The following is a 15,237-nucleotide window of genomic DNA, read 5'->3' as shown; positions in this document are numbered from 1 at the left end:
ACAAATCCTTGCACAGTGTTTTACACAAGGTGATTAATATACAGTTCTTCAATCAACATTTACTAAGGACATAGTGAAAAAGAAGCTGTGCTAGGAGATAAACAAAAATGAGAGTCCCTGGCCCTCAAAAGCACAAAAGTATATATTTAAAAGACAATTGGGGGGGGGGAGGGAGGGGAGAGAAGGAAGAGAGAGAACAGAGGATCTGGAGGGAGCTGGAAAAAAAAAAACTAGGAATTCTTGCGGTGAAGATGAGGAGGTAATCAAGAGTGGGTAGATTGTACAGAGGCACGTGGAAGACGAAGTATCCTGAGTGACGTTCAGTCAGCTGGCCTGAAGTAACAAGCCCAGAAAAGTGTTCCCACGACTCTACAGCCTTCCCTAAAATAGGGAGAAACAGTTATAGTCCCTAGTCTACAAAGCAAAGCCGAAGACGGACTCCTCCTCCCCACCCACCTTTGGTGGCTCCGCCTCCTTCCCCTCTTAACCTTTAGCTGGGAGACTTCTGAATCTTTCCAAGGACATCTTTGCAACGTTACCTATTCACCACTGAGTCAGTAAGTAAAAATGACTGTCCTTGCAAAGACTAAACTGCTTGGTAGCATAAGCTGATGAGCTTGGTTTTGTTGTTGCTGTTGTTATTGTTTGGGGGTACTCTCCTCCATCCTGCTCCAGTCCCCCTCCCTCCTTTCCACGCACTCCATCCTCACTCTCCATCCCCAGCTTTTGCCTCTTTTCTCTGTCCCTCTGTTCCCTCCTCCCTCCTCCTGCCTTTCTTCAACTTGTCTGTATTTGGAGCTCCCGGAAGCTGGCGGCGACTCTCTCTAAGAGCTGAGTGACTGACACCGACACTCTTTAACGGGGGGAAGGGGGCGGGGAGGAGGGAGTTGAAGGAGGAGCGGCCAGCGGGAGGAAGGGAGGAGGGAGGAGGGAAAGAGGAGGAGGGGGGAATTGAGCACCGGATCGCGCATTTTCTTTGCTGGGGAAAAGACTCCAGGTCATCTAAACAGGTAATATAAGCACCAACTGGGCTTGGAAAAGAAGGGGATGGGGAACGAGGAGTGGAAAGGGAAAGAAGATAGGGCTGGGGGTAGCAGCGTGGGCGGTGGCCGGAATGCCTGCGAACCGCCCTCTTTGGAAGTTCTCTTGAAAGGGTGGGGTTGGGGAAGGGGCTGCGAGGGAGGATTGTAAAGTGAATAAAGGGGACCTCCACCTGTCTTGAATCCAGTGTATGCGCACGCGTGTGTGCACGTGTGTGCGTGTGTGTTTATGTGTGCGATTGTATGTGTGCGCGTGGATGTGTGTGTGCTTGCGTGCAGAGGGGCCCTTCTTGGCGAGAAGACATTTTAGGTTGAGGGGTGCTGAGAAGGTGAACAAAAAGGGCGGGATGGAGGGGGGGCAGTGGGCGTTGGTTGTGTGGTCAGCTCAGTTTGGGGTCCGAGCTATTATGCGGACAGGGCAGGAATTTGTAGGCTGGGTTGGGAGAGGGGATGTCGGGAAAGTGGGCTCCTGAAGTACATCTTGGAACGTCCGCTTTCTTTATCTGGGTCACCTCTTTGCTTCCCCGCATCTCCATGCCCTTCCCGCCCACCCCTAACACACACACACACACACACATACACACACACACACACACACACACACACACACACACACACACACAAGCACTCGCACTCGCACTCGCACTCGCGCTAAGCGAATTCTTGAAGGGCTGGGGACTAAGAACACCTAAGGCTGGGATAAGAGATGGGTTGCATCTTGAGGCCTACTGGGCTGGCTTTTTTGCCTTATGTTTTAACTTTTAACTTTACGGGGATTTTCACATGCAATGATTGGAGCTTGATAAGGAATAAAAATTCTCCGAATAAATCTGAGGGGGAGAATAATAACAGCACCCACTCTCTGGGAGAGGAGATAAGAACGGGGGTTGGCTTAGCATCCAAACAGGACTTGAAGAAATGATAACTAAACAAAAATTGAAAAAGTGAGAGAGCATTTGTGGCACTAAAGGAAAGATGAGAAATAAGAGCACACCACTGGATCTCTGGATGCTCTTAGTAGAGGAATGCCGATGTCAATAGTGCAACCTTTTATACCATAGGCATATTTCTTCTTATTGGAGGTCATAATAGCTGGGTACCGAGACCAATATTAATAGATAAATATCACCTATAAAGCGTTTTAAAACATAATTAGAACCAAACCTCCAAAGGGGAATAAGTCCTGCTACTTCCATAAAATGGAATGTTTTTAGTAGTATCCTTATAGGGATTTTGAGTCCTATTAGATTGATGGACAGTGGTTAACCAGAATTGTTTGTCATTACCATACATGAATAAAGCAAATAACCTTGTCTTGGGTAGAGAGTCTTAATTTAGAATTCATTTTTTAAAATCCCATTTTGGGTAATGTTAAGAATCCATTGGGAAGGTTTACATTGTTTAGGTTGTGAGGTCCTAGTAGGGATGATGATGGAGTTAACTTCCTATAGATCTCTTGCATCCTTTTAAAGAAATATTAAGGGAAGATAGTTCCCCCACCCATTCTGAAACCAAAACCACCCACTTAAGTAGACTTTGGTGTTTCATGTTGATAGTTTTCAAAGAACAGAAGAAAAGAAAAAATTGCTTTGAGAAATAAAGGGAAAGTGATTGACTGACTAAATTCAGTTCACTGACCTTAAAGTATATTCATTAATGATATATGATAGCATACATATTTAATGATAAATTATTACTGAACACTTAGCAGATAGTATAGATTGGCCCATCAAATTCTAAAAGGTTTAATGAGTAGGATTCTCCCAGTAACTCAGTTGAGTACACCTGGGTCATTAAATTAAATACATTAAAAAGTTGTATTAAGTGGTTTAAGGTTCTGTGGATTTTAATTATAATTTTAATGGCCAAAAACAAAGTATCTTACTTTCCTACTGATTTGAATATTTGTAACATATTTCTCAGCTAATTCACTCCTATAAAAGCAAAAATAAAAGATATCCGACCCAAGACTTAAGATTGGGCCATCCATTCACATTCTAAAGAATTAATCAACAAGAATTTCTTATGTACCATTCTGGGCCTGGCATTGGGAACATAGAGACAAAACTTGACCTTGACCTTGAAGAGTATACAACTAAGAAGGGAGAAACCATGAATATATACATAATGTATTTGTAGATTAAATAACAAATAAATACAAATTAGGGAAGAAAGAAGCATTTTGAGAGAGCTGGAATGGTTGATAGAGAAGATCGTGCTTCAGCTGTCTTTTGAAGGAAATGAGGGGATTCTGTGGGACAGAGACAAGGCAGGATTGTGGTCCAGGTTCATCAACCATTGCAAAGATACAGAGAGAAAGTTTGAGTGAATCAGAGAGTACAGGAAAGGAAGCAGTAAATAATGATATTGGAAAGATTAGTTGAACTGTGATGAGAACTTTAAAAGGCAAACAGAGGGATTTTTATTTAACATAAAGATAGGAAGGATTATTTGGAGTTTATTGAGTAGAATAGATCATATATGCAGTTAAGAAAAAATAATTTTGGCATTTGTGTGAAAAACAGTTGAAATAGGAGAAACTTGGGGCAGGAATACCAATTAAGAAGCTATTATAAAATAGTAAAAGTGATAAGAAGTTGAAAGAAAGTGGTAGCCTATAGTAGGTAGTAATGAGAAGGGCTCAGATACAGGAGATTTTTTAACTAATTGCATTGAATTAATATATTCAGTTTTAATAATAATAATAGCTAACATTTATATGCACTTAGTCCCAGGTGTTGTTTTTCAGTTATTTCATTTGGTTCTCACAACAACCCTGGGAGGTAGATTATTATCCCCATTTTACAGATGAGAAAACAGATAAACAAGGGTTAAGTGACTGCCCAATATCACATAGCTCATAAGTAAGGCCAAATTTAAATAGAATTATTTAGTGCTTAGCGTTATTTCTTTTCTTTTTTTTCTTTTTGCAAGGCAATTGGAATTAAGTGACTTGCTTAGGGTCACACAGCTAGTAAAGCATTAAATGTCTAAGTCAGGATTTGAACCCAGGCCTTCCTGACTGTCCACTGTACCATCTACCTGCCCTATTTCTTTGTAGTATAAACATGAATAATCCTTTCTACTTGGGTTAAATACATTTCATTTGGCCCTTACAACTAAATTTAAAAAAAAAATTGAGCACAACATTAATCGTTAATGCAAAATGACTATTAATTAAATGATGTTCACAAGTGATTACTTACCTACAACCAAAATATTCTTAGCATTGTGTACTTAATCAGACATTACAGGTGTTCTAATTGGCTCATTTGGAAAGAATATGGAATTTGCCTTCTACTTTCAGTGCTTTCCTTGACAGGGAATATATATTTTCACAGCTTATTCAATGTATTTTGGAATATTCCTAATGAGGTAGGAAAACTATGGAATCAGACAGCTTCTAAGAAGGAGCCCTATGGTTAGTGACCTGTGTCTAAGGGGAACTTCCATCTTGGTTTCACCTTTTTCTTTAATGGGTCCATTAGGAAATCATGTTTCTTACCAGTGGAAAATGTTAAAGAAAAACTCTAAGTTTTTTCCTTGTAATCAATCTCCATAACTGAAAACCTGAGAGTGACAGAAATCTTAATTCATTTGACAGCTGCTGCTATAGGTTTTTCATTGGTTGCTTATTCATTATGTGAAGTAGAGCACTGCTTAGCAGGGTAGTGCCTTTCAATGGCCACATGACCCTGGGCAAGTCCTTTAATATCAGTTTCTTTATGTAAGATGAAAGCAATATTTGTTCAACTATAACATTCTAAGACTCAAATGAGAACTCACATAACAGCAGAATGTCCAAGTTGGAAGGAGGGAGGAACTAACTAATTAGAGAACTGAGTGGGTTTTTTGTTTGTTTTATTTTGCTTAAAGTCTTAGGTTTATGAACAGGCATCAAGACATAAATATCTGGCTTCCAGACCCAGATTGTCTTCTTGAAACTTTTTTTTTATGCAAGAATACCTTTGATATTTCTGGGGTTGTTAAAGAGAAGGAAAGAAAAGAAAATGAACAAAACAAACACCAAAAAATGACTGCTCTCTGATTCTGCCAGCAATTAAGGTCTTTCTTGAAGTTTTTGAAGCTTCAGCTGTTGTAATAGGAAATTTGAAAAGGAAAGATCCCAATTTTAAAGCACATCTTATTTCAACTGACTGATGTTTCCCTCTGCTTGCAATAAGGGAATGCAAGAAAAAGAAAAATTTACCCATTCAAATTTTCTTAATTTTTACAGAACTAGAACTAAGTAATCCCAAAAACTGTCCTTCTAAATGTTAAGAATGCAAGTGAAATTATTACCAATTAGTTATTGAATGTTTATTATAGCCAAGTCCCTGCTTTAATGAGGCCAAATTTATGATGTATAATAGGTGGGGGGCGGAGGTTATATCCTGCATGGATACTTTATAGTACACTGGGTTCCCTTGTATATCCAAATGAGAACTGTGCTTTTAAAGAGACATCTTTGAAGAATACTCAGTAATAATGCTAATTTCTCAAAGCATTTTAAAATTTTCTCTTGACTTTGCCTTCTAAGACTTTTGAGTATCTTCAGTAATGAAAAATCTTTGTCCTTTGAGAGATGGATCCTAAGACTAGTAAATCACATTTTATAATGGCTTAGGATTTACAAAGGACTTTCCTCACATTTATACAACTGTCATTATCCTAATTTTGTAGATTAAGAAACTATGCTTTAATGAAATTAAATGATTTGCCTGTGATCACACAGATATTAAGTGTATTAGATGACATTTGAAGTCAATCTTCCTGACTCTAAGCCCTGTGCTTTTTTAAATCAATATTTTTCAAAATTGCCAAAAGTTATTTGGCACCAAGACTCATAAATAAGGTTCATATTCCCTTTATTTTTTTTAAGTTGTGAATGGATAACTATGTCTCAGTAGTTAACTTGGACTGTGCTATGCAAAAAGAAAGGTTAAAAATGCAATAAACTATTAAGATGGACCAGCTCAGGCTATATAATAACAGTTTTTTGAAAAATAAAAAAATGACATCTAACTATTAAGTAATGAAGCTGGTTTCATTATGGGACTTGGAAATTGAATGTGAATGTAATACTTCAGAAATTCCAGACGCATTTTGAGCTTTGTTGTGATAAGCCTTCCCAAGTGACTACTTTCATTGACAACACTCATTTGGATGTATAAATTCTGAAATGTTTGCAAAATCAATCTCATTTATATTAAGATTTCTTAGTTAAAACTAGCCTGATGATTCTCTGAAGAGGAAAAGATACTAATTCTTCTGTGTGTATTCAATTCTCGCTTTAATTTTTAAAGTTGGGAATGAATAGCCCTATCATTTAACCATCATATCATACATGCAACACAATATTATTGCTGAGAGTACATGAATGAAAGAGAGCAGATAATTGGTTTGCATTCAGGAAACCATTTAGTGCTTTCAATGATCCCATGCTTCTCCTTGGAAGAGAAGACTTGCTTTAGCACAAGTATTCTCCCAGACATGCTATATGATTATAAAAATTAGAACACCACAAAAGAATCAAAATTCACTTGAAGTAGAGGGAAGTAGAAGGATGCTTGGTGGACACAAATAGGTTGAACATATTTCCAAAGATAACTTTTGAGAAAAATAAGTATATAGATTATTATAAAAAATAACTGGTCAGAAAAAAGGTTGGGCCTGAGCATATAGGAGAGTGATAGATAACAATGGACTACCTGAGAGATGAAATAGTATCTATTAAGTATGAATAACAACAACTGAGAAGAAAGCCTCTGGCATATTGAGAGAGCATGAACCAGAATCACTCAAGATGAGTAAATGGGAACTTCCATATGAATTAAGTCACAGATATTAATTAGACATTAAATTATAAATAGAGACTACTACTGTAACGAAAACTTTTAAGAATTAGATATGGCATATTTCTTGATCCTCATAATTATTATTGTCCTGAATGATAATAATCAGATACATAGTAATAGTTCATATATTATTTTAATATTACTTTTGTATAACAAAACAATTTTTTTGTTTTTGTCTTTTCACTTTTTAAGTCTTCTCTTGTCAGCAATGATTTCAGCAGTTTGAACTGATATAGTTTCATTTCATTACACACTGATACATATTAGAAGACAAAAAGTATATCCTAGATTGGACTGCCTAAAAATCTCATCCCTACTAACCCCTCAATAAAAGAGGCTTTATGGGTTGACTTGGAAGTCCCCTTGGACAGCACTCCCAGCTGTTACTCTTTGTTCTCTTCCCCAGGAGTTATATATGTGGTAAAAGATTTAAGACCATGAGTTTTGGGTTACACAGAATGTCTAAAGGATGATAGAATGAACATAACATGAGGAGGAAAGGCAAAATTAGAGGTAATAACACAGAGATCAGAAGAGGAAATAGAGATCAGTCTCTTGATCTAAGACATCTAGGTGAATTAAGAGAGAGGGAAAGAAGGAGCTAAAGTTAAAGGAGGGTCAGAGGAAGCCATCTTATTCTCTGACAGGAGAGGAAAGAGAGAGTTAGGCTGGAATAGGATGCTTTAAGAATTAGAGAATGCCAGTAATAACAGAAAACATCTTCATTAAGTTCCAGGATATTGTCTGGGAGGTTGTGGTTAGGTAGAAGAACAGAGGCAGGATTCTCTTTTGTTTAGGAGAGGGAAATATTGCTACAAATATAAATGATTGATTCCAGATATTTTCCTATTTTGTTTAGGGGTTAGGGTGTCATAGTAAATATTGTATCTTTTGGCAAAGTTTCTTGTGAAGTTGACAATTTTCTGAAAACAGGTCCTATTTCTCTTCAGTGGTACTCAGAAAAATTGAAAACTTTTCCAGATGTATTTTTGTCTTGCATGGTTATACAGGTGTGCATAATAACAAAATCATTGCCTCTGTTGGATTAGACCAACAAGGACATAAACAAGAAACAAAAAAAGAAATCCCTATATGCCTATGAACAGGAGAAGCCTCAGAAGAATATCAGTTCAAGTGGTTTGCATGCTTTCCCCTCCTTGTCTCATTTCGTCCTTTTTTTTTTTTATCAAGAAAAGATATTTTTGCATTTTTATAAGATTCAATATATCACTTTGAGAGTATCATTTAAAACACTGCTGAAAAGCATGGACATGCAAATATTCATTGTCTTGTTAAGAGAGCCCCATGAACATTTTGAAATATTTTAAGTCCTAAATAGTGGTCATTTCTAATCTTGTAGCCTAGAATAAAGGGAATTACCCAGTTCTGTGTTGCCATATTGTTAATTGCTCTATGAAGCCTTTCTTTCAGTTTCAATGGGAGACCATCTTGGAAAATGCATTGTCAGAGAGAGTAATACAATTATTATATTGTGTTCTTAGAGATTTAGCATTCTTCTACTGTATTCTTCTACCTGTACATCATACATGGAGGCAAAATGACTTGTAGTGGCACATCAGCAGGTCTTACTAAATTATAAGCGAGATTACGAGGTAGATAGTTATCTAGTACCCTCCTACCATAACTTCTTCAACCCTCTTCTCAGTAAGTTGCACAGTGGGTAGAGAACTGGTCCTGCAATCAGGAAGCCTTGAGTTTAAGTCTAGCCTCTAGATATGTAACCCTGGGCAAGTCCCTCTGTCAGCCTCAGCATCCTCACCTGTAAAAATAGTACCTACAGTTCTCTGTGAGGATCAGATGAAATAATATTTGCAAAACATTTAGCATGGTATCTGGACCACAGCAGGCCCTTAGTAAATACTATCCTAATGCTAGATGCAAGAACAAAAAAATCAAGACAAAAGCAGAATGGTCCTGTCTTCAAGGAGCATACATTACAGCATAGGGCCTTAATAATAGTAGATTCTTAACAAATGTTATTAACAAATGAATTCTGCTGGGAGAAGATACAATGATATGTGATAACCAAGTACTTTAAAAAGGCAACAAGAACTAATGTCTGGAAATTCAAGAAAAACTTTGCATAGATATTAATTTTTTAAATAAAAAGAAATGACTAATATTGCTTTACAAATGAATTTTGTAGTGATATCTCACTTCAGATTTACTAAGGAAGGAGTAATCTCAATCTGAAAAAATTGACTTAAAAAAGGAAAAATACACATTACATTCAAACATGTTTATTAACATAAATTAATGGTCAAAATGTGTTGATAAGCATTCTCTCTACTTTATTATGCAACAATAAATTGTGGTTAGTATGTTATGACTTGAAAGGAATCAGTAGATAATACTGACTCACATTTCCATAGGACTTCAATATGGCAAAGCCTTTTTCCCATAGTGCAATGATGGTGTGCTATGGTGAGCCATTTGTCAGCCACTCTTATCACCTCCACCCTTTTGCTATCCACTGCATAGATGGGTTTCTTGGTACAAGCATTCTCATTCAGTTCTGTGAGATGATAACAATAGAACCTTATAATTCTCTTATTCTAAGCTCTCTGTCAAGGACATTGCTTTGGCAAAGCACCTCAATCTTACATTTCTTTCTCCCTTTCTGGAATTGTCTCTCTCAATCAGGTTCTCTTAATTTCATTCCCAGTAAGTATGCCCAGTCTAGAAAATACCTGTATTTTAGACTAGTGATGAAGATAAAGTAAACATATAAAACATGTAGAAAGATAAGCAAACTTTTAAGAAACAGACTTTCTCATGCTCGTAGAAAAAGGCTTCAGATTATGGAAGGAGTCTAAGAGACAAGAGGGAATAAATGCAATTATCCTCATTTTACAGATGAGGAAACTGAGGCTTAATGAAATTAAGTAACTGCCCTATTAAGCATCAGGATAGAGGCCCAAATCTTTCCTAATCTAAGTCATGTATTTTTGCCGCCATACTACACCACTTTAGATATACTAACTTTCTTCCATAGCAGGTGTTTATTCTCTTGTTTTTAGGTATAGATGTAGAAACTGGCAGTCTTATTAGTCATTTCTCAAACAGAGGTTGATAGCCTTTTTGGACAATTTCCCATTTAGATATTTCTCTTTTAACATAATTATTCTTAATTTTTCTTCTTGTGAAGGCAATAAAATTTAAGCCTTTTTATTTGAACACTCATACCCATACACATGCAGAGTCATATAAAAACCTGCCCTTTATAGTTTAAAAAGGGCTCATATATTTTATTCATTTGATCTTGAACAATTCATCAATAAAGTAACATGCAACTAATATCCCCATTTTACAAATTATGAAACTGAGGCTCAGTTAGATTAAATGATTTGTTCATAGTCATGGGGCTAACCAGTGGCAAAACCAAATCTATTTGTGCCAGCCCCCGTGCTCTTTTCACTCTTATGTATAATATTACTCTTATAAGTAGATTCAGTCTGAACCTTTTGGTATTGAAGAAAAGAAGGTATTTGTATAGAAAGGGTTAGATGTGAGTTTTTTCCCTTTTTCAATGACTGTAATAATTTTCTTGATTTTCTGCTTCCTTTTGCTTGTATATATTCATCCTAACATACATTCTAACTTCTCTGCTGTAGTGCTATCTTGAAGCCATTTAACAATGATTTGAATACTTCCACTTTGAAAGACACACTCCATCATCAATCAACCTGATTCATGCATTTTAAGTCCAATAGCTTTGTATTATACCCATAGGACATTCAAGAATTGTTCCTTTGACATTAAAAAGCAAAGCAAATTTTCATTTTTACTAAGGGATTTACTAAGAAATCACACTGACACAGTAAAGTAACTAGAACCATAAAGATTTTGCAATCCATGGAATCTCAGATTAATAATGTAAAGATTTGTTAAAAATGCTTTTTTGCTAGGCATCTTATCTGGCCAATAAGAAAAACTGTTATTATAGGAAAGCTTTTGGATAGGAAAAAGTGCAAATATTCATTTGCCCTTTCTTTTTAGTTTTTCCATATTACCTTCATTAGTGATTGCCTGGCAGATTTGGCCAAAATAAACCTCTCTAACCAAGAGCTATGAGAGTAGTACCTTCACCAAGATGCACATGTGTGCTTGACATATGAACAAAGATTTTCTTTTCAGAACTTCAGACTATGTGGTTACATGAAATCATAAATGACATTTTTATTATATTTACTATGACATGCTCTATTATTCTCAGTACACTATAATTCTGGTAGCTTTCATATTTATAGCACTTCAGGACTCACAAAATATTTGCTTATAATTACTCTTTGAGGCAGGTAGTATAAGTATTATTAAATAAAGTCATAAGCTACTAGCCAAGGCTCGAATTCAGATCGTCTGACCTCAGGTCTTTTTTTTAATCCACTGTATTATGTCATATATATATATGTATATCAGTCAGTCTTATTATATATATATATATATATATATATATATAATAAGACTGACTGATATACATAAAGTATTTTGTTAGATACTATATAAATATTGTCATCACCTATCACCGCATTTTAAAGCTGAAGAAACTGAAGCAAAATCTAGATTAATCCAGCAAACTGAATTAAAAACCTACTGTGTGCAAGAGACCAAGGGGATACACAATTTACTAGCTGGGTAACTTTGGACAAGTCTCTTAACCCTGATTATCAAAAGAGAGAGAATGAGACAGACACGTACTGACAAACTGATCAGGGGATATAAAGACAAAGTGAAAAACTCTCTTTGTCCTTAAGAAGATTTTGCTTTCCAGTCACATGACTAGTAAATACCATTTGGGGACAAAATCCAGTGCCCTTTTCACTACAGGACAACTATTTAAGTCTTATAATAATTACTCCATGAGATAGGCAGGAGTGAAAACAAAATGTCAATCAACCAAATCAATAAATGTTTATTAAATGGGCCAATCACTTCACCTAGATAGAAGAATTCTATAGCAAGTGGTAAATTTTGGACCTAATCTCTCTCTTACTCCCCTGGTCCTGTGATTTCATTGATCTAGGGAAATGTTAGGTGAAGAAACTTCCTCCAGCAGTGTGGGTTGGTATTTTTGCAACTTACCTTAATAAATGTTTTGCAACTTTTCTTGACCTAGAGAGCTAGCTTAAGAAGGCAGCTGAGAAGTTGTGATTTGCCCAGATTCACACAGCCAGGATAGAGCAGAGGCAAAATTTATTCTATTTTTTTTTTTAAATTAATGGGCTAAAAAGGGCTTTTCTATAATATTGTATAATAAAAAAATGATTCACATGAAACTATGGATTTTTATGTACAATGTGCTGTTCCTTTTAAATATATAATAAAATTATCATATTTTTTTCTATTTTTTCCCTCTCCCCCCACTCTAGAGATGGCTACCATTAAACACAAATAGGTAGGGGGGTGGGTGTGTGTGTGTGTGTGTGTGTGTGTGTGTGTGTGTGTGTGTGTATAAATGATATATTTAATATATTGAAGCCAGATACTCCTGGTTTCAAGGCTGGCCTTGTACCCACTACACTCCCTTTCTTTTTCTTGTATAGATACATGCTAAATAATTCAGATATTTTTCTTCCTTATAGTATTCTCTCATTCTGCTCATGTTTACTGCCTTGTCTTCATCCCTGTTAGCCCTTGGAAAAATGTGAACACAACACATAGGAATAATATATATTTATTCTTTAGATGTAGAGGAGACATAAAATCTTTCAGTGTGTTTTTGAAGGGGAAAAAAGGAGTTACAACAGGACAAATTATAAATATGGAATTAGGAGTCTAGAAACATAAAAGGAAACATAAGAGATCTATAAAGAGAAAGACATATGACCTGTCTGCGTCACCTGAGCTATTTTAAGTCAAGTGACCATATTTGCACTTGTTGGAAATCTCTAGAAGCAAGACTTGCAATGCAATTAAGAATTGATCTTTGAGATTTTTTTATATTTGCTGAATCAGTTATTACATTTTTATTTAATTGGTATAATAGGTAAAATGATACTTTGTCCCTAAAGCTAGAGATTAAAAGTTAAAGCATACTTTATTTCCCCAAAGGCAAGATATATCGCATACTTAACACTGAAATGACAAGATTTAATAAAATAAATTATTTCCAATAGCATTGAGAGTAATAACTTGTTCTTGATGAAATGATGGCCCTTTGTGTATTGCAACTATTGAAGCTTTTGAATTGAGGACTGTGGCCTATGTGGAGAGGCCTTCTAGAGCTGGTCTCTGGGTGGGGTGATTCAGCTCACTATATTTTTAGGAAGGATTCTAATATTCCTTCAGTCTACCTATGTTTATCAATTGTGAAATGTTAAGATTTAGGGATGTAAAGTAGCTATATCTCTGGACTTGGAATTAGAAGCCCTGGATTTGAGATCTGGCTTTATCATTTATTTATCATTTATATTATATGACTAGACTAATCATTTAACTTCTTAGGGCTTCTGTTTCTTTCCCTGTAAAATGGAGATAGTAGTTCTCCCCATTCCATAGGACTATTGTGACAACAAATTTTATGAATTGTAAAGTATTTTGTAAATGTGAACCTTATTTTTACTTTTGTTATTCTTCAAAAAAGTTTCACCTTGATACTTCCTTGATATGTGGCAATAACCATGAGTTTTTGAAGGTTGTGTCAATGAGAGAAAAGTTTGAGGAGGCCTGCATACATGGAAAGGTTTTGAATGATAGACTAAATCTATCTCTCAAATTTTTCCCTGTCTCTCCTCTGATATTGTCACCACTCTAGTATAGATCTCATCACCTCACTCATAGATTACTGCAATAGCCTACTGTTGAGTCTGCCTATCTTCTCTGTCTCTTGTCACTCCAATCCATCTTCCATTCAGTTGTCAAGATTATTTTCCCACCCAGTCCCCCACTGAATAAACTTCAGTGGGTCCCTGTCACTATCAAGATCAATACAAGCTCAAAGTCCTTCATAATTTAATCCCCTTCCACAATTTTAGTCTTCATATACCTTAATCACATCACAATCTCTTAGGATTAGTGACATTGGTTCTTTCCTATTATTCCATGAACAATATACTACTTCTCTCAGCTCTGGGCCTTTTCTTACCCTGGCTATTCCTTCATGACTAGAATACTCTTCCTTCTCTTATCTATCTACCTACTTTCCTGCTTCCTTTAAGTTCCAATTAAAATATCATTTTCTACAGGAAGTCTTTCCCAATCCTACTTAGTTCTGATGTCTTTCCTCTTTTAATTATTTCCCATTTATCTTGTATATCCAGGTTTCTTAAAATTTTTCCACTTATAACCCTTTTCACCCCAGAATTTTTTACATGACCCTAGGTATATAGATATATAAAAAGATATAGAAATCAGACATTTACTGATAATCATAATTTTGCAACTCCCATAGTTATAAGACCTTATATAGGGTTATAATATAACTTGTTTGAACTGTATTTGTTTACTTGTTGCCTTCCTCATTATATTGATCAGGAACTGTCTTTTTGCCTCTCTTTATATCCCTAACATTTAGCATAGTGACTGGTTCAGAGTAGGTGCTAAATAAATTGGCTAACTACCCAAGAACCATCCAAGCTAAATATGCAGAAATTCACTTAATGAGATCAACAATGGGTTGACTTATCGTGGCCACATGAAAGCTTAAAAAAAATAAATCCCATCATTTACATCAATATAGGAAGTATAGGAGTAGGACGTGTGAAATCACAGATCCAGAACTGTTAAATAAGTGTTATTCTTATTATCACCTTTTATTATGAAAAGAAATTTTATGAATTATATCAAGTTAACACATAGTTGCTGCCCCCAAGGAGCTTACTTAGACACAGATCAATATGGATAATCCTTTATGGTACATAATGCACATTTTTCTATCTTCCCATTTTATATTATTCTTTTCCATGTCTTTTTGTATATTTTTCATTTAGTACTCCCCAGTGTACTAGAGGTTCATTGGTTCTTATATCTTGAGGGTATCAATGTATCATATAAGCTGCTTATATGTTCTCTCTCAGTCTTATTACACGAGCAGTCTATCTCCTTTTCCAAGCATATATGTTCTTGATTATATCCTTTACATTACTTTTTTTTTTTTTTTCAGGGCAGTTAGTATTAAATGGCTTGTCCAGGGTTGCATAGCTAGTAAGTGTTAAATATCTGAGGTCTTATTAGAACTTGGGTCTTCCTGACTTCAGGATCACTGTGCTATTTAGCTGTCCCTATACTACTTCTTGAATATTTGCAAGTCATTAGTGGTAATATGCTACAGCTTGTATACATTGTGAGTCTTCCATTGCCCATTGAGTCCCTGATAATTG

The 15,237-nt window shown here is 35.8% G+C and overlaps 1 protein-coding gene across 2 annotated transcripts in view; it reads left to right on the top strand.

Moving 5' to 3' along the window:
• The first annotated feature begins 362 nt into the window (after positions 1-362).
• The window catches only part of CAP2 (cyclase associated actin cytoskeleton regulatory protein 2), a 157,487-nt gene continuing 142,612 nt past the window's right edge, over positions 363-15,237 (top strand). Inside the window, exon 1 of one of the 2 annotated variants that reach the window (XM_051970643.1) lies at positions 363-557. The gene's annotated coding sequence lies outside the window, so the exon portion shown is untranslated. Of the gene's footprint in view, positions 558-925; positions 1,011-15,237 lie in introns of those variants that run through there. The other variant, XM_051970644.1, reaches the window with a different exon arrangement.

This window comes from Antechinus flavipes, chromosome 1 (assembly GCF_016432865.1).
Source record: "Antechinus flavipes isolate AdamAnt ecotype Samford, QLD, Australia chromosome 1, AdamAnt_v2, whole genome shotgun sequence".
Lineage (NCBI taxonomy): Eukaryota > Metazoa > Chordata > Mammalia > Dasyuromorphia > Dasyuridae > Antechinus > Antechinus flavipes.
This window is presented reverse-complemented; position numbering and strand designations above follow the sequence as displayed.